This window comes from Simochromis diagramma, unplaced genomic scaffold (genome assembly GCF_900408965.1).
Source record: "Simochromis diagramma unplaced genomic scaffold, fSimDia1.1 OVJJ01000565.1, whole genome shotgun sequence".
Lineage (NCBI taxonomy): Eukaryota > Metazoa > Chordata > Actinopteri > Cichliformes > Cichlidae > Simochromis > Simochromis diagramma.
Genome location: NW_024387304.1, coordinates 987,946 through 1,011,532, shown reverse-complemented (window position 1 = coordinate 1,011,532; position 23,587 = coordinate 987,946). Strand labels below are relative to the sequence as shown.

Genomic DNA, 23,587 nt, shown 5'->3' with positions numbered 1-23,587 from the left:
TAAACTGTCATTTAATGATGAAGATGTGATATATTTTATGGGTCCAGTGGGTCATTTCTGAATCATTAACTTTATGAATGTTCAAAATGTTATAAAAATTTTTTTATAAAATCCTTCATAATCAGTTCAATATATCCTCTATCTTTAAACTGTCGTTCCTAATAAGAAATATGTTTGATGAAAAAAATAAAACTAAATAAAATATAAAAATCAAAGAAAAGAATAGAGTGTAAAGAACAATATACTCATGTTGACTGTTGTTCAGCGGCTCAGTTTTGGCCCTCGTACACTGAGCACAGGCAGCTCGTGGTGACCTGCAGATGTGAATGCGTGTGTGTGAGAGACAGATCCTTTTTTCCTCATTTCTTTTCTTTTGTGTCTCCATATTTTTCCATGAAACACACAGATTTTTCCACTGGTGCCCTCCTTCCTTACATGATCCATGGAAACAAAGAACTCTATTTACTTGTTTTCTGTACATTTAAATAACACACTGGCAGTGTTTGATAGGATTGGATTATTATTTACTTATTATTACTTTTTACTGCCTCGTATTTTGTACAAAAACCCCATTTAACCATTTCATAATGCATACTTCTGATAACGCAGAAACCTCCTCACACAGACATGATTCCTCGTTACCTCTCTGTCTTTCCCTGCCCCGTGTCTGTTCCTCTATCTTAACTAAAGCACCACTGAATTATTTGCTGAAGATCATTAGTTAGTTATAATAACTATATTATGTTAGCTATAATGTTACTTCATGTTCACATTTATTAAACTGCTCCATCTCAGTATGTCGTTATTGAGCGGGTGGAGGTCTGTTAAGGTCGTGTCCCAGCACATGTATCTTAGTGTCCCTGTCAACAGATGGTGCTAGAGAGCTTTTATTTTGGAGGTGGATCATTGGTTTAATGTAATCCAAACTCACGCTTACAGTGTCATTATATGTGGTCATATACAGTTGAACAGCATATAGACACACTGCTGAAAACTGTGACAGCACAAGATTATAATGACAGACTGTGTGTGTGTGTGTGTGTGTGTGTGTGTGTGTGTGTGTGTGTGTGTGTGTGTGTGTGTGTGTAGTACTTGTGGGAACAAATATGTTAGTGTCTATGTTGGTTGTGACGTTTTCTTTTATAATTCTTGTTTTTTAGAGCTCCACTGCCCTTCAGCATTTGTTTATCCTTGAATTATTGAATTATCTATTGCTATTTCACAGGCATTGTTACACTACAAAATAAAAAATGGAAAAGTAAATAAATGATGGATGTATGTTTGCATTAATTCTATATTCTATTTCCTTTTACCTTGAGAAACTAGTGACCTCAGCTGACTCCCCTCTCTCTCTCCCGCTCTCTTCTTTCCTGCAGCCACTTCCAGCTTTCAGTCAGTCGCTTTTAAAGGAGTGGAAAAACAGCACCTGTAAGTCTATTTGATTTTAATCCTTCTTTTTCCCCCTCTCTCTGTTCTCTTCCTGCTCGGCCTCTTGTTCTCCTGTGCTTTGTTTCTCTGCTCTGCCTTTTTCCTCGTCTCTTACACGTGTTTCTGGAGCCCTGTTCTCATATTCTAACTTTTTTGTTCTCCACTTCTACCTCTTCATTAGTTATTTGCTTCCTATTCAACTTCATTTTATATCTTGTAAAGTGAAAAGTTAAAGCATTATTTGTTTTCATTTTTTTTCTCTTTCCATTTTTTGTTATTTTATTATATTTTTGTTTTATATTTTCTTTCTTCTTATTTGTTTCCTTGAATCACTCCCACCAGCCTCTCTTTTTTTCTTATTGCTATCCCATAATCCAAAGCTCCACAGAGGGGTTTGGCTCCCTACCCTCTGTACCCACTCTCCTGTTGTGTGCATCAAAGGCTGTGTGTGCTTGTGTATGTGAAATTCTGTGTACTTGTGTGAAACAGTGTGTGTGTATTCATGTCCGAGTTTCCAGCAGAGGATAGTAGTGTTATTTAGCAAAAGAATGTCATGACTGCTTCCCTCTGAGGCATGCAGGAGTGTGTGCGAGTCATCCACAGAGGACTGACAGCACAGATGTGACTGAAAGATGGTTTAGAACTGCCTGTGCAGGAGAGCGTTGGTTAGCAAATTACTTTACTAAACACAATCCATCAGTGATTGAATGCACAATACATAAAAGTGACTGCAGGCACTCATCAGTCCAATTACAACTCCAAATGATTACTATGTAGTCTGTAAAAGAGACAATAACATCCCTTCATCAGCACTTTAAAGGGACAAAGAACAATTCTGCAGCACATGTAACTCTGGCAGTAATCTGAATTACCACATACATGTGTGAGCATTCATTAGCAGTGAGCTGGATCAGTTTTCCTCTGCTTTAAACCTGTGCATGGATAATATCTGAGAATAGTACTCAGTAATGTGTCCATACTGATCTTTAAAATATTGTGCAGTTGGTATTTTCTATGGTTTGATAACAAAACAATATACAGAAAGAATGAATGTTTGTGTGGTTTAAACTGTGACGTACGTTCATGTAACTGATGTAGGATGGGTCTAGAACAAGTTTGGTGATGGCGTGTACATTTTATGTCTCCTGTGTGTGTGTGTGTGTGTGTGTGTGTGTGTGTGTGTGTGTGTGTGTGTGTGTGTGTGTGAAATTGTTGTAAGAAGCATGTAAAGGGAGGGAGCGTAGAATTTTTGTGCCAGTCACCCCAGGGTGAGGGGATTAAGTGTGAGCCAATTCAGTAAAGGTTAGCGCTTGGTCTCTCACCGAGGCCTCTATCACACACAAAAATCACAGAAACGTGTGAGTGAGGGGGGAGCTCCGTGATACTATTACAGGCCCACAGTCGCGCAACCCGAGGGATGAGTTTCCACAAAGCTCATCAAGTCACCAAGGAAATCTGATCAAATCACCAGACAAATCCCAAAAAGACGGAAAGAAATGTATCAATGAAAATGTGCCAGGGAACATTTCTTAAACAAGGTGCTGGATTTGAACAGTTTTTTACTGTTGGCTCACGGACTGCGCTGGTGAACTGTCGAGTTCATTTTGTGTGGCCGACGTTTCAGGATATATTTTCTCCTGTTCTGACATATCACAAAATGGCGGATGGCATCGAGATGAAGCACCAAGGAGGTATGAGCATCTTACAAGCGTGTGTGTTTGTGTGTAGTTGTCTGTTCTGAGCACAGCACCTGGCTGTGTGCGTGCATGTAAAGAGAAAAGTTTCAGATATATCTGCAGACTCTGAACTGTGATCAGACTTTGGCTCGTTGAACGCACACCGAGGACTCCAGCACATCTTTATCGTTTCCATTCATAGAGAAATCGTACCCAGAGCAGGCCCTCACACTTCTTCAGCAGCTTCTTTCCAGTCCTCCATGTTGAAATGCTGCGAGTCATTCTGTCTTCTTATTTCATTGTGCAGTTTTTGAAATCTCCCGTTTTTAAAGTGTCAGACTTTCAGAGCTTTTTAAAAACTGGTACATAAAAAAGCTCACACAGGCTTTAACTGACGCCAGTGATTAACAGCCACCATGGTCCTTTAGACTGCATGATTTGTTGTATGGAGTGACATTACATTACAGATCACAAATCAAATTGTAGATCACATTTTCCAGCAAAGGTCCACATTCAATCAAAGCAGCAACACTGTGCTTGTGTTGCTTTGGACTGGAAATTAAAGCAAATTAGGTAAATTAACCCATTTAATCCCACCGGCAACAACTGTTGCCGTTTTAACCCCTTGTGACATTAACAACAGTAAACACATTGTGTGTACAGACGTCTAAGGTGTAAAATGCATGCATTCATTTTGCAGGGAAAAAATTGGGTTTATTAAATGAGTTTGATTTTAAGGTTTTATTGTTTCCTTTAAGTTGAATGAAACACTGAATTAATTCTGATGATGTTTTACATAGTATCTGTTGTGTATCTGGAGCACAGTGGTGTAGAGATTAGCAGGGTGGTCCTATAGTAGGACGGCTCTCTGTGTGCATGCTGCTGCAGGGGCAGATGTGACACTTGAAAAGCCTTGAGAGGCGTTGCACCGATGTTTCCAAGACTGTGATTCTAAATGAATACAAATGGGTAACTAGTCTGGTATTCTTTTAAAGGTCCAGCTTGTTTTCCTGTATGAAGCTGCAAAATTGTCATCAGAGTTGCAGGACTGCTCTCTACAAACCACCATTGTAGGGATAACCTTTGTGCTTCTAAAGATACTAAAGTGTCCAGTGATGATTGAACGCTTGATGCTCAGTGCTTTGCCTTTTCTTGTTGCAACCCTGATCATGTGACTACAAAACCTTAACACTTCAGATGCATCTTAAACAGCTGTTCTTGTCTAGTTTTTGAGCTCACACCAGATTTATGATAAATTCCCAATGGTAAGACAAAGTACAAAGGGTTTCCTGACGCCTAAAGAAAGTTGAAGAGTTGCTACAATTATCTAGTCCACAGGGTCACAAATGTACCTGCTTGCCAGAGTTGGCCCTGATTCGATGCTCTGGTGCCAAGTATGCCAACATCCAACTATAACTGGTCCCAGTGGCTTAGCCTGCTGCATTCCTTTTGGTAAGATTTACTTTAAACCAGGCCACAATCATCAGCTGTTCAGCAGGTCTGAGTGCCAAAACAGAACCAAAGTGTTTGATGATTCAAAGATAATTTGATGTTTCACAAAATCTTCCATGAACAGAAGTGTGGAGGAAAAATCTTGGTCTGAATTCTTCTGTGAATTACTGCAGAAATCAGTTTCACACAAAAACTGATGGACTCAGTCTGAACCTGCTCGTAGTGACCATCGTCTATGGCGTTATTTTTGTGCCACTCTTCTGAGTGCACGTAAAAAAAATGTCAGCGCACGTAAAAGAAATTTGCTGGTGCAAGTGTTGCATTTTGAGGAGAAATTTATTTTCAGCGAAGACAAACTAAATTTGAGTGAACAAAATTCATTGCTGCATGCAAAAAATGTATTTCAGTGTTTGCTATCATCCACACACACACACAACAGCAGCCCCTCTCGCTCAGTTTTTGCATTTGCGCTTGCTCGCAATGTGTTGCTTGTGCTCTCAACATTTCTGCCCGTGCGCGTTCAACTTTCTGTACACCGTTATATTTGTGCCACAAAACCAGCCAATCACAGACTTGGATGCAAAAAAATCTGATTGGCTGTTTTTGTCTCCAATCCGCTCAAAATGACGAAATGCAATATCCCAGAATGCATTTTGTCCAAAACTCAAACGAGGCAGTGGCAGAGGAACACAGAGTGGCGGAGTTTGAAATATTACTCTGTCTAGGGTCACAAAATAAACTTTTAAGATATTTTCATGCGAGTATGGTGGCGCGTAAATTTCAAATATCTGCTCGATTTATCAAGATGTCACATATTTGCAGAAGTGCTCTAATGTTTTCAGAGTTCCCTGTTCCTTTTAGCAATACTAAAAGCTGACAGAGGAGCTCAAGAAGATGTGAAGTCAACAGGGCTCCCCGTGGTAATCAGAGCACTTGGGGCAATGACCCCCAAACCTGAGATTGAAGGATTGAAGGATAAAAGTGGGGTAACACACACACACACACACATATATATATATATATATATATATATATACACATCTATATATATATATATATAGATGTATATATTAGAGATGGCACAATACCACTTTTTTATGTCCGACACCAATATCATAAATTTGGATATCTGCCGATACCGACATGAATCCGATATAGTGTTTTTTAATCAATAAAACTGTTTTTTTAAAAATATTTTGCTGCATTTTGTATAAGTTCATAGTCAAGTTTTAAAAAACAAAACACTAAAGCTATTCTGTTATACCTGTATTCAAAAAATACACTGCACCCAAAATGTTTCATAGTTCAGCAATACTGAGCTAATAAGCATAAACCTGCACCATCCTCCCTATTCTGGTATTTTAAAGAGTACTTAGCAGGAATATTAAACAACCTAACTAATATGGTTGCCAACTCCCAGCAAAAAAATAAAAAATAAAAAATAGGGAATCACAATCCGCCTCATGATGCTTAATCGATGTGATCAACTTTAATTTAATGCACGATAAAAAAAAAAATGCACAGAAATCAATAATTTGTCTACAATAATGAAATAATGAAAGATGAAAGATTCAACATCTGTCTTCAACAGAATTGCAGACTGCACAGATGGTACAGTCCCAAAGGAAAAAGTACTATAGCTTACTAGGCTATTAGACTTAATAGTTCCGATATACAATAATGGACTTCCATACTTTTTACATCACATTAAAACTTTGGTTTAAGATTCAGATAGCAAAACTTTGCTAGATCCGCCCCTGCACAGTTACCAGCCGTCAGCTACGTAGAAAAGGATCCTGGTGTAGAAGAACAGTTTATCAAGGTTAAACGTGCTGCTGTTGTTCAGCCACTGGTTTCCTCTTTCTGACGCTAAGTGGGCCAAAAGCAAACAAAAGAGACGGACTCGCAACAGAAAAGCCGATCAGCTGATCAGTGATCAGTTTCATGATTGAAGTAGCAGCAGGAGAGAGAGAGAGAGAGAGAGAGAGAGGCAGTCGCTCCATATATCGGTTGTTGAGCTTAACGTGGGAATGCTTTACAAACATTCAGAGATGAACTTACACACTTGCTTTACTTCTCTCTGGGTCGGAGATGAAATGCCGGGTTGGTAGCGAGGCTCCAAATGCTCAATCAGACCGCCGACAGGTCTTGCACGCCACAGCCGCTCTATCACGTGACGCATACTGCTCCGACGTGCTACGGTTATGAGCTGAGTTACGCCATGCCGCAAGTTTTGTGGGGTGCTTTAGTGATATTTAATGGATCGATTAAATTTTTTATTTCTCTCCGATATCCAATCCAGTAATTTAGGTCAGTATCGGACCGATACGTAATATCGGATCTATGTATATATATCCTCTACATTAAATGAAAGAGAGCATGACTGAAGAATAAAATGCAGATTGTAAAGCATGTTGTTGCAAATGCTGCTGCTCTGTTTCACCTCCAGTTTTCATTATGAAGTCTAAAAATGTCACTTTTGTTGGTCGAGTCATTAACACGGTGTCAGTGTGGCACAGCAGCAACTGGACTGGATTTGTGACCTTTGCCAGTGTTAAACATGGTTTAAGTACTCTTAAAGGCTGCATGGAGTTGTTTAAGGCCTCCACATATAATGAGACAAAACACACACACACACACACAAAGAGGATTTATTGTTATGAAACTCTCAGAAAAAAGGAAAAATCAAATCTGTGCTTTTTTGTGTTTACCAGCCCTGGAGCTTGAATACAACTCACATATGCTGGTGTGTGTGTGTGTGTGTGTGTGTGTGTGTGTGTGTGTGTGTGTGTGTGTGTGTGTGAGAGAGAGAGAGAGAGAGAGAGAGAGAGAGAGAGAGAGTGTCCACCTGCCCATGTATCTTTGACCACTATGTAAGTGAGCCAGTGGGTGAGAGACTCACAGCCAAAAGGCCATTTGGCTCCACACATTGAATTCCCTCTTCATTAGCAGCTACATTACTTTAGATTAGACTAAAGTGGACATTTTACAGGCAATACTGACGCCTGTAATTAAAATTAATTTAAAAAGAAAGACACAAAGAGAAGTAATTACTCCAAGTGTTAAAGGTTTTCTCCCCAGCAACTTCTGTTATCGTTTTATTGCTCCATTCTTACCGAAGGAAATAAAAATGCAAAAGAGAGAATGGACTTAGTGGGGGGAGGAATTAAGAGCTAGCGGTCGCTCATTAATGACTTCACCTGATTATTGGGAATGGGAAGTCGCCTGCAAAGGTTGATTGGTTTACAATGAAATTTTTTAATTAGAGTGGATTTGCTCTGATTGAAATGAAATATAAATGGCTTCTTAAATAGCTTATCACAACCTCGGGGACTTGCCAAACTCCCTCGGCTGGCTGGAAAGTTTTTTACGTTGGACGGGGAGGTTGAAATTCCCAAAAACACGATTTTCCAAAATTTGAAAATAGGAGCTGGTGCTGTGTTTCAGTGCTGATTCTTGATATTCCATCCAACGGTTTGGTACTCTGGGAGCTGTGTGTTGTTTTCCTTTGTCATGCTTTGAAAGAAAAGAAAGCAACTGAACCAATGTCCTCAAGGATCCAAGTTCAGTTTAAAATAAATATTCTGCAGTTTATCAGCAACCAATTAATAATGCAGTACCTTCACACAAAGAAACACAAGCGAGTCAAAGTGCATACTCTTTCATAGCAGGACAACAGCCTTGGAGCTCACTGTTAATGTCTAAGGACAATTAAGTATCGCACTCAGCCCTGGATTGGGATTCGACCATTTCTAGTTTTTCTATCATGCCAGCATTTCCACAGACAAAACTGACTTGCAGCTCAGCTGGACAGTGTGGGCACATAAAGACATGCCAATATGGTTTAAGTGCTTTCCAACCATGGAAAACATTTGGAATCATGTGTAGTGGGGTTTGTTGCGTGAGTGAGTCTTTTAGTCTTTTTACTTACAGATACAACAAAAGAAAGATAAGAGACTCAAACCTTCGGCAGAGCCACTTATCAACCAGACGAGTGATATTAAATGGTTTAGTAAAAACTCAGCAATCACAGTTTTTGTTTGCTGAAGGAGACTTTTGTTTGTGGAATCAACATCATCATCAGACTCAAGCATTTGAAAAAGCACAATTCAGTTGGTTGGCAGAGCAAGGAATGCACTTGGACCAGGGCAACATCATTACAGTAACTTGTGAAACATGTACTCACACCTTCAGCCTGACAATGCAGGGTGCGTTCATATTTGACATACATTTCAAAATCAAAAGTAAGGAAAAAAAGGCCTTTGTACGTGAAACTGAATTGACACTGTTAATTATTTTAAAAGAAAAAAATGTGGAACATTAAGAGAAATATTGGACAATTATATCAGATAAATATTTCTTTCAGTATCTTTTATTAGTTTGAGTGGTCTTGGTGGTTTGTGGGAGTTGCTCACAGTAAGATTGGCTGCAGTTACAGGACACATTCATGCTATTGTAAGCCTTCCTGTGAGGTGACAGCTTTTACATTGTTCTGTGCAGAATAAATACAATACAAAATATAAATGTATATTTTTATAAATATACATGTATATTGTATAAATGTATATTTTTATAAATATACATTTATAGGTATAAATATGACATTTCATCAGCATAAGCTTTCATTAGTTGAGTTGCTGACTGTCCATGCTTCAGTCTATCTGGAGCCCAGAGCGTCCCTCCAGGATCAAAACAAGTATCCGTAAACATGTTTACACAGAAAATACCTTTACTATAAAAATGCCAACCATAAGCAGTATTCAGCATATTGAATGTCGCCAACAAAGGTTTTCCTGTTCCTGTTATTCTAAAATAACGCCCAGTCACTGTGTTGGATCATAGCCTTTCTTATTTTCAGCAGGTGTATTACGGTAGAGAAGGCACTCCAACTTCATATTTGCATGCCGATTTTTACTTACATTTTCTTTTCTTATCAACAAAATAACGTTAAACACACACACACACACGCGCACACACACACACACACACACACACACAAAGCCCTTGTAAGCAGGTAGCTGGAGTTTGGGAGGCCTTCAGCTACAGACTATCATGAGGAAATTGTGCTTGAACGGCCCTCTGGGGCTCTTATTTGATCATTTTTATATTATTTCTTGAGCTTTAAAGCTTTTAATTTCTCTTTGCTTCTAATTTCAAAAAACAAACAGAAGACACAAGATTCCCAAAATTTCCTATTTTAATTAAAAACATGCACTGTGTTGACTACAAATTTACAGAAAATGAATATATTCCAAAATGATGTAATGGAGAATTACGTTTAGTTTTATGGCCCGATCATTTTTAGGAGACTTAATAATACAGTAATACAATAATACAGATAATAATTATCTGTATTTGTAGGTAAATAATTGCAGGTATAGAAAAACATGATTTTTGTATTTACTTGTGTCGCATTTTCAATTTTACAGCAGCAAAAGATCCTGCAAATACTTGAAATATGACATGCAAATTTGAAATACAATTTGACTTTTTTTTAACTACAGCATCTGCATTGCTCAGTCGATAACTATGTCCTTAACTTCCGGGTGTTTGTAACTGCAGTACTTTGTAGTCATTTTTTTTTAATCTTCTTGTATGTTTGTTCACAGTCGATGAAAATTCATTGACATACGTCAGACGTTAAGTCTGTGCTTTTGTGAATTTTAGTAGACATGCTCACCCACCATTTAATACATAAGAGAGAATGATCTTCAAACAAAAATACACATATTAGAACTGGAACTGTACATTCATCCCTACACATACTAACCCTTTAGCCAATAATATAGCTCCATCTTTCATGAGGGGAACTTTTTTAAGTTGAAAATTGTAGATAAAAATCTGTTTAGTGCTGGTGCCAAACCCTAACCAACCAGCAGCATCCTCTGCACCACTGTTATGTACCACTACTGTACATACACTTTGTCTGTTTCATTTGCATGCGAGGGGATAGACCAGTTTGTCCCAAAAAACAAAGTTATCAAACCTTGCTGCCCAAAAGCTGCTACTCTCGCTGTATCTGCTAACACATACACACATGCACACAGAGAGTGACTGACTATGCAGCCTGTTCTGTGAAGATAAGCAGTTCACTTCTGTAGTCAGTGAAGTATAAATAAAAGCAGAAAGAGAGCACGAGGGAGAGATTGATATAAGCATGTATATTTACCCAGAGAGAATAAAGAGAGGGACTAGCAAGGGAGAAAGAGGCAAAAGAAAAAGAGGAAGGTGCTTATGATGTTATCTATGAGTGAATATTTACCTCTCAGTGTGAAATAGTCACCCGTTGCCTCCGACTTTGACAGCACACATACAACTCACTTTCTGCCAGTAATACTCGAACGTGGGTGCAGCTGATTTCACACCCTTTCTACTTGATCAAAGTCCGAAACGATCGTGGTGAAATGTTTTGCGATCATTAATAAATGATGATGATTTTCTTTATCAGAAAGTGACCATCAAATATGAATATGGGGTCTTTGTAGATGAAGCCAAAGGTGAAAAGCAGCAGCTTAAACAGCCATTTTTATTTCACATTACAGAGATGTCTGCATTCAAGTGATAATGATCTAAGATCATTATTTTAATTTTTAACTGGCATTCACTGGGTTATGCAGAAGTTGGATTTCTAGAAGTAATTTCCCTTGTTAAGTAGGTCATATGATTGGCTTGGCTGTGTGTTATAATAACAGTTAACCCTAACACAGTTTAAATGGAACTTCAAAATGATTGTGTGTGTGTGTGCGTGTGTGTATGAAGGTTTAATGTAATGTGCCAGTTGTGACTTTGCACGTTAAACTCCCAAACTTCTTCTATTAACGTTTTTTTATTTGTGAAGGTCAGATCGAAAACATCTCCTCTTGTGGGTGTGACATTGAAAAAAATGATTTTTTTTAACTGGATGCCAGTTGGAAAGTTGCCCTAACAACTTACAGACTGTCTCTAACAAAGACAAGTATTTCTATTTTATGTTTCCTTTCTTAAGGAATGTCAGTAAAAATTGTAGATTCTTTTTTCTTTTACTATCACTGTCACAAATTGAAATATTATTTTGGAAAAACTGTTTAGTTCAGGAAAATTTTCTCACCACAAACATTTGTTTTCCTAATAAAAGAAAACATTAGATTTAACATATAGCGCAGACATACGTGTTTAGATGGTTTCCACTGGGTTTTTTGTAGATTATATCATTTGTGTATGTCATATCCTATCTGATAGTAACAGTAACACATTTCTCTAAGTTGGATGTTTTGTCAGTCAAACTTTGTGATAAGAGTAAAGTTTGCCTTCTTTAAGGCAGGTCTGCTATTTCTGTACTTTATGTTAGTTTATGTAAGTAAGAAAGACACATGTTTGGTGATATTTCCATTTTACCAGTGACAGCACGTTGTTGACGTGGCAAAACCAGTGTGCTAACTACATGAATGGAACAATGTGAACACAGCAAAGTTGTCTTTGATGCTGGAATCAGCTTTAAAGGGTTGACATCTTTGTGGTTATATATCACCAAATCAACAGGTTCCAGAGCAGCCTATTTGTCTGTACTACAAAGGTGGTTCACTTGTCTTTGTGTTTCCCAGATTGAGCATTACTATTAAATATATAGGTCATCAGATCATTATGAGAAGACGTTATACTTCATTCTAATCTGCCGCTATGTTTCTTTCTGCTGAAACATAGCGGCAGACCTGGCTACTACACACATCAAGAACCTGTCAATTATTAAATAATTAATTACAGTTCACCCATCCATCTGCTTATCATTATCAGGGTCACTGGGGGCTGGAGACTATCCCAGCTACCACAGGGCGAGAGGCAGGGTACACCCTGTTGGCAATCTGTCATAGGGCTAACAGAGAGACACAAAAAAACATTCACACCTATGGGCAATTTAGAATCACCAATTTACCTAACAGTCCATGTCCTAGGACTGTGGGGGAAAGCCAGACTACCTGGAGAGAACCCACGCAAACACGGGGAGAACATGCAAACTCCACACCATGCCACCATGCTGTCTCATTAATTAAAATTAAACTCAATTTGTTCATTTTAGTTTGATCTGCCACAAAGTGACTTCCACATATGCTTCATTAGGGTGTGAGACAGAAAACTTTAATGTTTAAAATGATCCAGTGTAAATTTTAGAGCTCTAACCCGTATCAATCACCTTAGGAATAACAGCAGCACTGAGAGCACAGTCAGCATAAAATAATTAACTGGAATTAAAATGCTTATTTTACCTCTCTGTGCACTAAATCCCCAGATTAGAAAATTTGCTGCAGCGTTAAGTGTCCTTTTTACAACAGTCTTGCTTGTTTTATTTTTATGTTCTTTACAGAGTTTTATTCACCATTTGACAAAAAGTCTGGAGTAGGTGGCATTCATAGGGATCGCTTTCTAAGCCCAAACCTAACCCCAACTCTATCTATTGATTTTCTGAAGGAGTAATTACGTGAGAAGAAACCTTGATGATGCTTTCATATGCTAGATTGTATGTTACCAATGAATGTTTGCCCATTACTAACAATAACCCTGGGTTCCATGCTACAAATCAACTTTAGTACAATACTGTGCAAAAGTCTCAAATCTGTGAGTCACCCGATATTACTTCGTATTTTTCATCCAGCCAAACTTGACTTTATGGAGAGGATATAGCTGACGAGGTAGTGCCGGCCACTTACTAATCAGGAAAAAAGTGTCTTTCTACAGCTATCTGTACAGTGAAGGATCTGCCATGGTTTGGGGCTGGATTTGACCCAGTGATTTTGGGGATCTTGTCAAAACTGATGAAATTATGAACACAGAAAAATACTGTCATATTTTGATCCATCACAGAATACCATCTGTAAATCATCTGATTGGCAATGTCTTCATTTTTAAGCATGACAATGATCCCAAACACACTGGCAATCACTCAAAGCATACCTGGATGTGTTAGTAGCATTTAATCTTGTATAATCTAGAAGCGAAGCTGTTCTTCAGTATATCTTTGTTACTAGACATATATGATTTAAGGATTTCCAACAATAGCAACATGGAAGTAAAATATACAAATATACCAAATATACAAACATCAAAGAACCAACTTCCTCATACTTAGTGCAGTATGCTTTAAATCCAATTATGCAACATAGCCGTTCTATCACTTGTCAGATTTCCCAAAATGTGTCACGGTAGACCTCTCCTGAATCTATCAAAGATTCCTGTCATTTATTCCAGTACAGCTGTTCACTTCAAAGCTCTGATTGCACTGTATCTCACGTTCCTCCCTCAAGGGTTTATGAATTCATTACATATAGGCTCCATCAGGATCAAAATACTACATTTAAAAGTGGCTGCATTAATTTTAGTTCAGTGGAATAAAATGTAGAAAACAAAACATGTCTGCAGTAGAGTGATCTTAACTTTTTTTCTGTCTATTGCTATTCAGGACAGTTGATGCCTCAAAATAGGGATCTGAGAGAGTGAGGCATCACTTATATGGACCTGAATTGCACATAACTTGTCAAGGCTAGGAGTGCGGGCAGGCAGAGATGAGGATCCAAACGCAGGACTCAAGAGACTGAATACAACTCAAAACCTCAGCTTTATTGCTGGCGAAAAAACAAAAACCTAAACCAGAATAAGCTGAAACAGAATTATAATGATCAAAACAGGATAAGTAAAGAATCAGAATGCAAACCATAATACAATGGAATATAAGAAACTTAAATTGCTGGGTCAAAACCCAGAACCGTGACAGTACCCCCCGTCTAAGGGCTGGCTCCCAACAGCCCTAAATAAAAACAGAAGGACAAAAACAAGATCACCAGACCAGGGCGGGTGGAGGGGGTCCAGGATGGGTGGACAGAAACAAAACAAAAGACAAGGAGCAGGATTCCAGACACACATGAAAACAGTTCAAAACAAAACAAAACTGGGTCTAACATGAGTCCATGAAAAGTTCAGGGGTTCAACCCGGAGGTCAACAGCACATGAGCCACATCCAAAACAGTTCAGGGGGCCGGCCGTGCGGAGAGCAGCGGCGGAGGTGATGCAGGCGAAGCAAATCAGGAGGCCGGCCACGCGGAAGGCAGCGGCGGCGACAGAACAAGTCCAGAGGCCGACCGCGAAGCCAGTGGCGGCAACGAAATCGTTTAGGAGGCCGCACTTGACGATAATGACGTCCAGCTAGGGGCCTCGAGAGCAGCCAGCGAAGGCGAGATGGTATAGGCCAAGCTGGATCTGACAGCGGTGTAGCAACCGCGGGACCAGACGAGGCGGGACCAGACGAGGCGGGAGCATACGAGGCGGGACCAGACGAGGAGGGGACCAGATGGGACCAGACGGCAGTGTGGCAGCTGTGGAACCAGATGGTCCAGGCGACTTGTGGAAGCTGCAGGTGGTGATGCAGGTGGTGGTTGAATGGGCTCCCCAGAGACGTCAGCGGACACGAGGATGTGCTGGCTTGGTCCTCTGGGACCCCCAGCTGACGAGGTGTGATGCTGGACAGGCTCCTCGGACCCACCAGGTGACGAAGCTTGATGCTGGCAGGGCACTCCGGAACCCCAGCTGACATGGCTTGATACTGCCCGAGCTCTCCGGAACCCCTAGCTGAAGTGGCTTTATGCTGGCCGGGCTCTCCAGAACCCCACAGCTGACTTGACACAATGCTGGCTGGCTTCTCCTGAACCCCCAGCTAACTTGACACAAGGCTGGCTGGGTTCTCCTGAACCCCCAGCTAACTTGACACAAGGCTAGCTGGGCTCTCCTGAAGACGACTGGATGGGACCCCCGGACCCTCCAGCGGAGACAGGCGGCTGAACGGGCCCCTCAGACCCTCAAGCAGAGGCAGACTGTTTTAACAGTTCTTCTGAACTGCCAGCGGAGACAGACAGTGGCATGGGAGCCGCGGAGTACTGGATTGGCTCTCTAGAGCTTCCAGCAGGAGTTGATGCAGGACCAGAAGGTGTTGAGACTGCTGGCTGAGGGTGTAGATGAGTGGCTGACTGGATGGGTGACAACACTTGAGCCTGAACTGGGGACGAAGCTAACGACTGAGCTACCGACTGCGCTATGGACTGCAATAAAGGTTGTAGTGAGGCTGGTTGTGATGGTGGCTGAATGGCTGACAGAACTGAAGCCTGAGCTACAGGTAGCGGGGCTGAAGCCTGAGCTACAGGTAGCGGGGCAGATTGTGGTGGAGTAATAGGTGGTGGAGTGGTAGACTGAGCTAACGGCAACTGAACAGGGGACGGAGCTAACGGCAACTGAACAGGGGACAGAGCTAGCAGCAACTGAACAGGTGACTGAGCTAGCGGCAACTCAACAGGGGACGGAGCTAGCGGCAACTGAACAGGGGACGGAGCTAGCGGCAACTGAACAGGGGACTGAGCTAGCGGCAACTGAACAGAGGGCAACTGAAGTTGAGGTGAAAACGGTAGTGGAGTTGGCGACTGAACTACAGGCCGGGTGGCTAACTGGGCTACAGGTAGCGGGGACCCTGGAAACAGGGCTAGTGGCTGCTAGCCAAGCTGGTGGCTGCTGGGCAGCTAACTGAGCTGGTGGCTGCTGGGCAGCTAGCGGAACTGAGGATGGCTGGGCTGCTGACTGAACTGAGGACTGAAGCCCACCAGGTTCTACTTTCTCCAGGGGTCCAGAGGTGGCAACAGTCACAAACTCAGCCTCTGGGGAAGCCCTGGGGAGAATCTCCATCTCTGTGTAGCCTGACTGGGCTGACAGGTTCACTAACTGTGCTGCAGGTCCCATGACAGCCGCTTCAACCGATGCCACAAGAAAGAGTGGAGGTGTGGTGGGGTGAAGATGGCGAGGATGCAGTTTCTTCCTTAAGGGAGGATCAAGCGATTTGGCAATAAATAATGATCGGAAAGGCCACTGATGCCGAGAATACCAAGCGGCGAGAGCTTCCAGGAGGGCAGCTAAATTGTCCTTCCCCGGACCACCCATGCCAAATAGTTGAAAGCTGAGCCTCGCTCTCAGATCAATTATTATTTGTTTTAATCCTTTTATGTCCATAAAACTGACAGTGGAGGTAGTGGACAACAAATAGCGATCAAAAAACACTACCTCCAGTTGCCTCTTTAAGCAATCCACAGAGTGAAGTATGCGCCGGCAATAATCCTTCAGCTGCCCGAGATACTCCCCCTCTGAGGCAAAACGTGAGTCCGCTGGATCTATTTTGTGGTTGCGTCGTTCTGTCAAGGCTCGGTGTGCGGGCAGGCGGAGATGAGGATCCAAACGCAGGACTCAGAGACTGAATACAACTCAAAACCTCAGCTTCATTGCTGGCGAAGAAACAAAACATGAACTGAACTGAACTGAACTGAACTGAACTGAACTGAACTGAACTGAACTGAACTGAACTGAACTATGAATACTGGCACTGAGAACCAAAACACACAGGCACAATCTGCGTGTACGACACGATGCTGAACACTGGAGGACACACACTATAAATACACAGGCAGGAATATGAGGGAACGGGGAACAGGTGGCAACACAGCTGGGAGAAATTAGGCCTAATGAGACAGAGGAAGCAAAACTAGAAACACTGACATGAAACAAATCTTCAAAATAAAACAGGAATAATTCACAAAGACAGACTAGACACAGAACTAAAGCTACACTAAACATGAGGGCATAGACAGAAAAGTTCCTTAAGAAGTTTGTTTCTGAAGATAGAGAACTTGGGACCTGAAGAAGTTGGTTGTTCATGGAGAGGTTAAGGTTTATGATTTATCTGAAATGCACGCACAATTGACATTTTTAGATATTGTGGACATTTAGACCTGTGTGTGTCAAAAGCGAGATACTACAAATGTATACATCACTCATGAGCAATTCCCAGAGTGGGAACTCAACCCTTTTCTGGCTGAGAACCATTGCCTCAGAGTTTGAGGTGCTAATGACCCCAACTGCTTCATGCTCAACTGCAAACTTTCCCGGTGCAAGCTGTCTGTAAAATGAGCGATCCCCAACAGGAACAGAGAAATGGTAAATGGTAAATGGCCTGCATTTGTATAGCGCTTTTCTAGTCCATAGGACCCCAAAAAATTATGGCAATGTGAACCAAGCTCTCGTAACAACTGTACAGGGACCCAAAACACAAGAAGCCTAAAAAGCTAAACACACTACCAGCAATTATAGCAAATTTGAGTGTTATGCAAATTTGCCTTTGGCCATAGTGCCTGTGACGGGAGGAACAAACAGTTGATATACTTCTGTCTTTGTTTTGGGAGCAAAAATAACACCTTTTTCCCCAACCCGATTTTCTAGCCAAGTGTTGTACAATCACATCAGCAGGTGGAGTTTTCATCACTCACAAGAGGGTTGGATTAGGTAGTTAGCGCTTGAAATGTAGAAGTATCCTTTCTCCTTTCCATGTGTAGTATGACCAGGGCATGCCCCAACTGTCTCAGGTAGATCTAATGGCATCACCAACATTGTAATAACTTCCATTCTGGAAAATGCAGATGATGAATGCAGAAACAAAGTCTTTCTTCCTTTAAAGTAACTGAGAGAGTAACCCCAGCACCTTTGATACTGTATGATATCCACCTCTGATCTAAAACTTTGTTAATGTCCCTTATACGTCACTGTGTTAATCAGGTTGATGGTCATCAGAAACAAAGCCAGACAAAATAAAGCATACAAGATAGGATATTTAAATCTCACTCCCACATGTTCGAGTCTCTCTATCATCCCCTGCCATATCTCTGTCATCCCCTTCATGAAGTCACTGGCTGGTATGGCAGGGCTGAATGACTGATTACAGTAGAGGACAGAGGTGGCTATTCATCATATCACCATCTCTTATATTCAGTCAACTCAGCAGTGCCCAATTTTACTTGCTTCCTTTCCTCTAAGTCTCAATATTAAATATCTCCAGCAGTAATACAGACCCAACACTGCAGAATGAATACCTTTATTTTGATATTTTAAGATAACTTAAAATAATGGTTCTAAAATGAATTCCATCTTCTTCTTTCTTTATTCTGTTTTGTAGTTTAATAGTTTAAGTAAAAGAAGAGTACAAAGTTACAGGCTGTCAATTTAAATCAAGAAAGGGACAAATGAATAAATAAAATTCTGTGTCAGGTAATGTTGATAGGACAAATCATCCCATCAAAAGAAAAAAAAACCTAATGGGTTAACTGAAAAAGTTATGATTTTCAGTTGCAAGGAACAAGGTCCAACTATTTTTAAAAAAAATAGCATCATAAATAATATTATTAGGGAACTAGGCTTTATAGATCCATGGAGAGATTATACATATATATTGTAGGATAGAATTTAACCAAGTGACAATGGCACTGTTTAATGAACTGTGGATTTGAACAAAGATTGCCTTTTTAAAATACTGGTGACTAACAAATAATCCCCTAAATGATTAGGGATATAAGACAAAATGTAAAGGAATATTTTCAAAGAAATGACAGTGGAGAAGTATCACCATGAGTTGTATAGTAGGGTAGGAAAGCAGTTATAAGAAGGAAAATAATACAAGTATCAGACAGGATAAAATATTTGTTCTGAACAAAGAATGTTAGAAAAGAAAATTAAAGAATTGGAATTAAAGAAAAAAGAAAAAACTAACTGCATTACTTCAATTGAAAAAGGCAGATAGAAACTGGACTGCACTAAATTATTCACCAATGAAGCAGAAGCAGCCTTACATTTAACAAAATACAGATTTAGGATAGGAACTCGTCCCTGACTCAGAGCACTCCACCTTTTTCTTTTTGAGGACCATGGCCTCAGTTTTGGAGGTGCTGATTCTCATCCCTGCTTCTTCACACTCCGCTCTGAGCCGCTCTAGTGCAAGCCTGAACCATCACCTGATGAACCCAGTGGAACCACATCATCTGCGAAAAGCGGAGATGAGATTCTGAGACCACCCAAGTGGAAACGTTCCCGCACCCTGGCTAAGCATAAAAATTCTGTCCAAAAAAATTCTGTACAGAATTGGTGACAAAAGGCAGACCTGGCAGAGTCCAACACCCATCAGAAATAAGTCAGACTTATTGCTGGCTATGTAGACCAAGTTCTTCCTTCTGATTAGCATATAGTCTCAGGCTGCTGGACTTGGGGTGAGACCCTCCATGCTATCAGGAGCTTCCTCGTCTTAATGTCAGTGGCTTCTATCTCCTCCTTTGGCCCGCTTATTATTCCAGCAGGGTACCTGATCACAGGCCAAGAGTGATCAGGTGTTGATAGCCTGGATCTTGTTCTTCCCATTCACCGTTGCCATTTCCATTCTTCAGGACTTGCCTGACCCTCTGCAGTACTTGGTGGTTGCAGCTTACCTAGTGGCTTCTTCGTGATTCCCATTTGCCTGTGGGATTCCTAGGTGTGTTCTTGTTCACTCTTGGCATATAGCTTGATGTCATCCATGTAGAGGAGGTAGCTGATGATTCCGTAGTCGGTATCCGTACCTACGCTTGTCAGTGATCTCACTGAGGGGGTTTAGGCCTATGCAGAACAGCAGTGATAACAGAGCATCTCCATGGTAGATGGCGACCTGTGCTATTGGCTTGAAGTTGGCCTCTAGTGTTTTGATGCATGCTCAATAATCCAGGTAAGTAAATCCCCAAAAGTTGATTCTGTTCATCTGGACATTTTCAGTGGGAGAAACGTTTCGTCATTCATCGAAGTGACTTCTTCAGTGTCAGCAGACTGCAGGTTTCCCCAATCTTATAAACAGTACATTTGCATAATGACTGAAACTAGCACCACTGATGGAACAATAGGCTGGGAGGTCAGTTCCTTCACAATTCTTCATAATTATGCAAATTCTCATGACCATTGATCAACAACCGCTGATCAATGGCCATGAATACCATTCACAGAGAGTTAGGGAATGGTTGCAACCACAGCATGTCCAGGATGTGTATATCCTCATCCTTGAAAGAGTGTCCACTGGCCTGTGGGTGTGACTAGAACAGTCCTGGCCTGACGAGGTAGCTCTTCTGTGTGGTGCAATCCGCTTCGCCAGAGGTTGTTTGGTTTCCCCGATGTATAAATTCTGGCAATCCTCGTGGCAAATTTGCGTAACTTTCCTAAACCCAACACCCCCTAGAATTACTGGGTTTTTTTATTTTCTGGTGCAAGTCCCGAGGTGTTAAGCACCCCTGCTGAGATTTTCACAGGTCGTCAGCTCGTTTATCCTCCAGCTTTTGTTGTGCAAACCACCCATTATCCTTGAGACCTGGCACATTTGCATTTGCTCACTCAGAGTTGCTCAGATCCAAGTCAGGCCAAACCTCTGTGTTACAACTTTCAGAAATGCCTGCCGTACCAATACAAAATATCCCACACATTGACTGACCTGCAAATATAAAAGACACACATTCACACCTTCCTTGACTCTCAGCACAGATCTTCCATTGTTCCATTGTTCCATTGTGACTGTGTATGTGAGGAAGTGGCATTGCTTGACTAGAATAGAATAGAATAGCCTTTATTGTCATTGTACAGAGTACAACGAAATTGGAGTGCCACTCCCTTGGTGCAAGTTTCAATAATAAATATAAATGTAAAATATAAAAAGTACAAAAAAAACAATCCTAAGTACTCAAACAATAGTATGTACAATATATACAGGATAGCAGCATTAATATAATGACAGTATGAATAGCAGCATAATATAATGACAGTGACGGTATGGAATAGGTTCAGTTGTTTTTGTGCTTATTTACTACAGTGATAGCTCTGGGAAAGAAGCTATCCCTGAATCTGTTTGTCCTGGTTTTATGTGACCTGTACCGTCGGCCTGACGGTAATAGCTCAAACAGTTGGTTGCTGGGCTGAGAGTGGTCCTTGATGATATTGCCAGCTCTGCTGAGGTACCGAGAGTTTGCAGTGACCTCCAGGCTGGGCAGAGAGCAGCCAGTGATCTTCTGGGCTGTGTTGATGACCCTCTGCAGTACTTTCCTGTCTGTAGCTGAGCACCCTGCATACCATGTTGTTATGCCGTACGTTAGGATGCTCTCTATGGTGGCTCTGTAAAATGTCACCAGCAGCCTCTCCTCCAGGTTGTTCCTCCTGAGCACTCTCAGAAAGTGGAGACGCTGCTGGGCCTTTTTAACCACCGCTGTAGTATTTGCAGTCCAGGAGAGGTCATCAGATATCTGCACGCCCAGAAACCTCATGGAGTGTACCCTCTCCACACAGCTCCCGTGAATGTAAAGTGGGGCCGGGTCTGCTCTGCCCTTCCTGAAGTCCAAGATAAGTTCTTTAGTTTTCGTGGTGTTCAGTTGGAGGTTGTTAACTGAACACCACTCAGTCAGTCTGTTGACCTCATCTCTGTAGTCCGACTCATCCCCCCTTGAGATGAGTCCAACCACTGTGGTGTCATCCGCGAACTTTATGATGGTGTTTGAGAGATGGGTAGGGGAGCAGTCGGATGTGTAGAGCGTAAACAGGAGGGGACTCAAAACACATCCTTGTGGAGACCCGGTGCTGAGTGTGATGGTGCTGGACCGGTGGGGGCCGAGTCTGACAGACTGTGGTCTATTTGTCAGGAAGTCCTTGATCCAGAGGCAGATGGGGGTGGAGAGTCCCAGGTGAGACAGTTTCTGGACCAGGATCTCCGGGATGATATGATTGAATGCTGAGCTGAAGTCCAGAAAGAGCATTCTCACATAGCTTCCTCGGTGCTCCAGGTGACTCAGCGCAGTGTGGAGCGCTATGGTGATAGCGTCCTCGGTGGAACGATTTGTCCTGTAGGCAAATTGGTGGGGGTCCAGAGTGGGAGGCAGACCGGCCCTGATGTGCTGACAGACCAGTCTCTCAAAGCACTTCATCACTACAGGCGTAAGTGCAACAGGCCTGTAGTCATTTGGGCTGGCCACAGCTGTCTTCTTGGCGATGGGGATGATGGTGGAGGTTTTGAGGCAGGGCGGGACGGTGTTTGATGACAAGGAAAGGTTGAAGATTTTAGTGAAGACTCCGGTCAGTTCGTCAGCACATGCTCTGAGAACCTTTCCATGTATTCCATCAGGACCTGCCGCCTTCCTGGGATTCACTGACCTTAGAACACACCTCACTTGGTGCTCCCTAAGTGTTAGTGTGCCAGTGCTGGGGGCGGGTGGAAGTGGTGTGGCAGCTGAGGGCTTGGTCGTCTCAAAGCGGGCGAAGAAACGGTTTAGATCCTCAGCCAGTGAGGCATCAGTCCTAGATGTTGCCTGGTTATTGCTTCTGTAGTTGGTAATGTGATTGATCCCCTGCCACATTTTTCTGGGGTCGTTGTCAGCAAAGTAATCTTCAATCCTCCTCCTATAGGCAGCCTTAGCTTTCCTGATGCCTCTACTCAGGTCTGCCCTGGCCGCCCTATACGCAGCCCTGTCCCCTGACTTGAAGGCAGTGTTGCGGCTTTTTAGGAGGGATTGCACTTCGCTATTCATCCAGGGTTTTTGATTTGGAAACACCCTGACCCTTTTGTTGACGGTGACATTGTCAACACAGTTCCTGATGTACGAGAGTACAGTGTCCGTGTACTCCTGGAGGTTGTGGCTGGAGAATAAATCCCATACAGTTGTTGAGAAGCAGTCCTGCAGTTGAGAAAGGGCTCCTTCAGGCCAGGTTTTTATTGTCTTTGTCTGGGGCTTTGTTTTTCTCAGCAGGGGGGTGTAGGTGGGGGTGAGGGACATGCAGAGGTGGTCAGATCCAGCCAGGTGGGGGAGGGGTGTCGCTCTGAAAGCATGCCTGATGTTTGAATAGACATGGTCCAAAGTGTGTTCTCCTCTCGTAGCAAAGTCCACAAACTGGACAAATTTAGGAAGCACAGTCTTTAGGCACGCTTTGTTAAAGTCGCCGGCGACAATAAAAACCCCATCGGGGTGGGCAAGCTGTTGTTTGTTTATGGTGTTGAGCAAGAGACTGAGAGCCGTGCTAACGTTAGCATCCGGCGGTATATAAACAGCTATCACAATAACTACCGTAAACTCCCTCGGGATGTAAAAAGGTCTGCACGAGACTGCCAGAACCTCCAAATCAGGAGAACAGTGTGTGTGAATGATCCTGCTGTTACA

The 23,587-nt window shown here is 41.9% G+C and overlaps 1 protein-coding gene across 1 annotated transcript in view; it reads left to right on the top strand.

Annotated features, from left to right (window-relative positions):
• LOC120716630 (teneurin-3) overlaps window positions 1-23,587 on the top strand; it is an 840,982-nt gene that overhangs the window by 147,392 nt on the left and 670,003 nt on the right. Inside the window, exon 2 of the mRNA XM_040004185.1 lies at window positions 1,377-1,428. The gene's annotated coding sequence lies outside the window, so the exon portion shown is untranslated. The remainder of the gene's footprint in view (window positions 1-1,376; window positions 1,429-23,587) is intronic.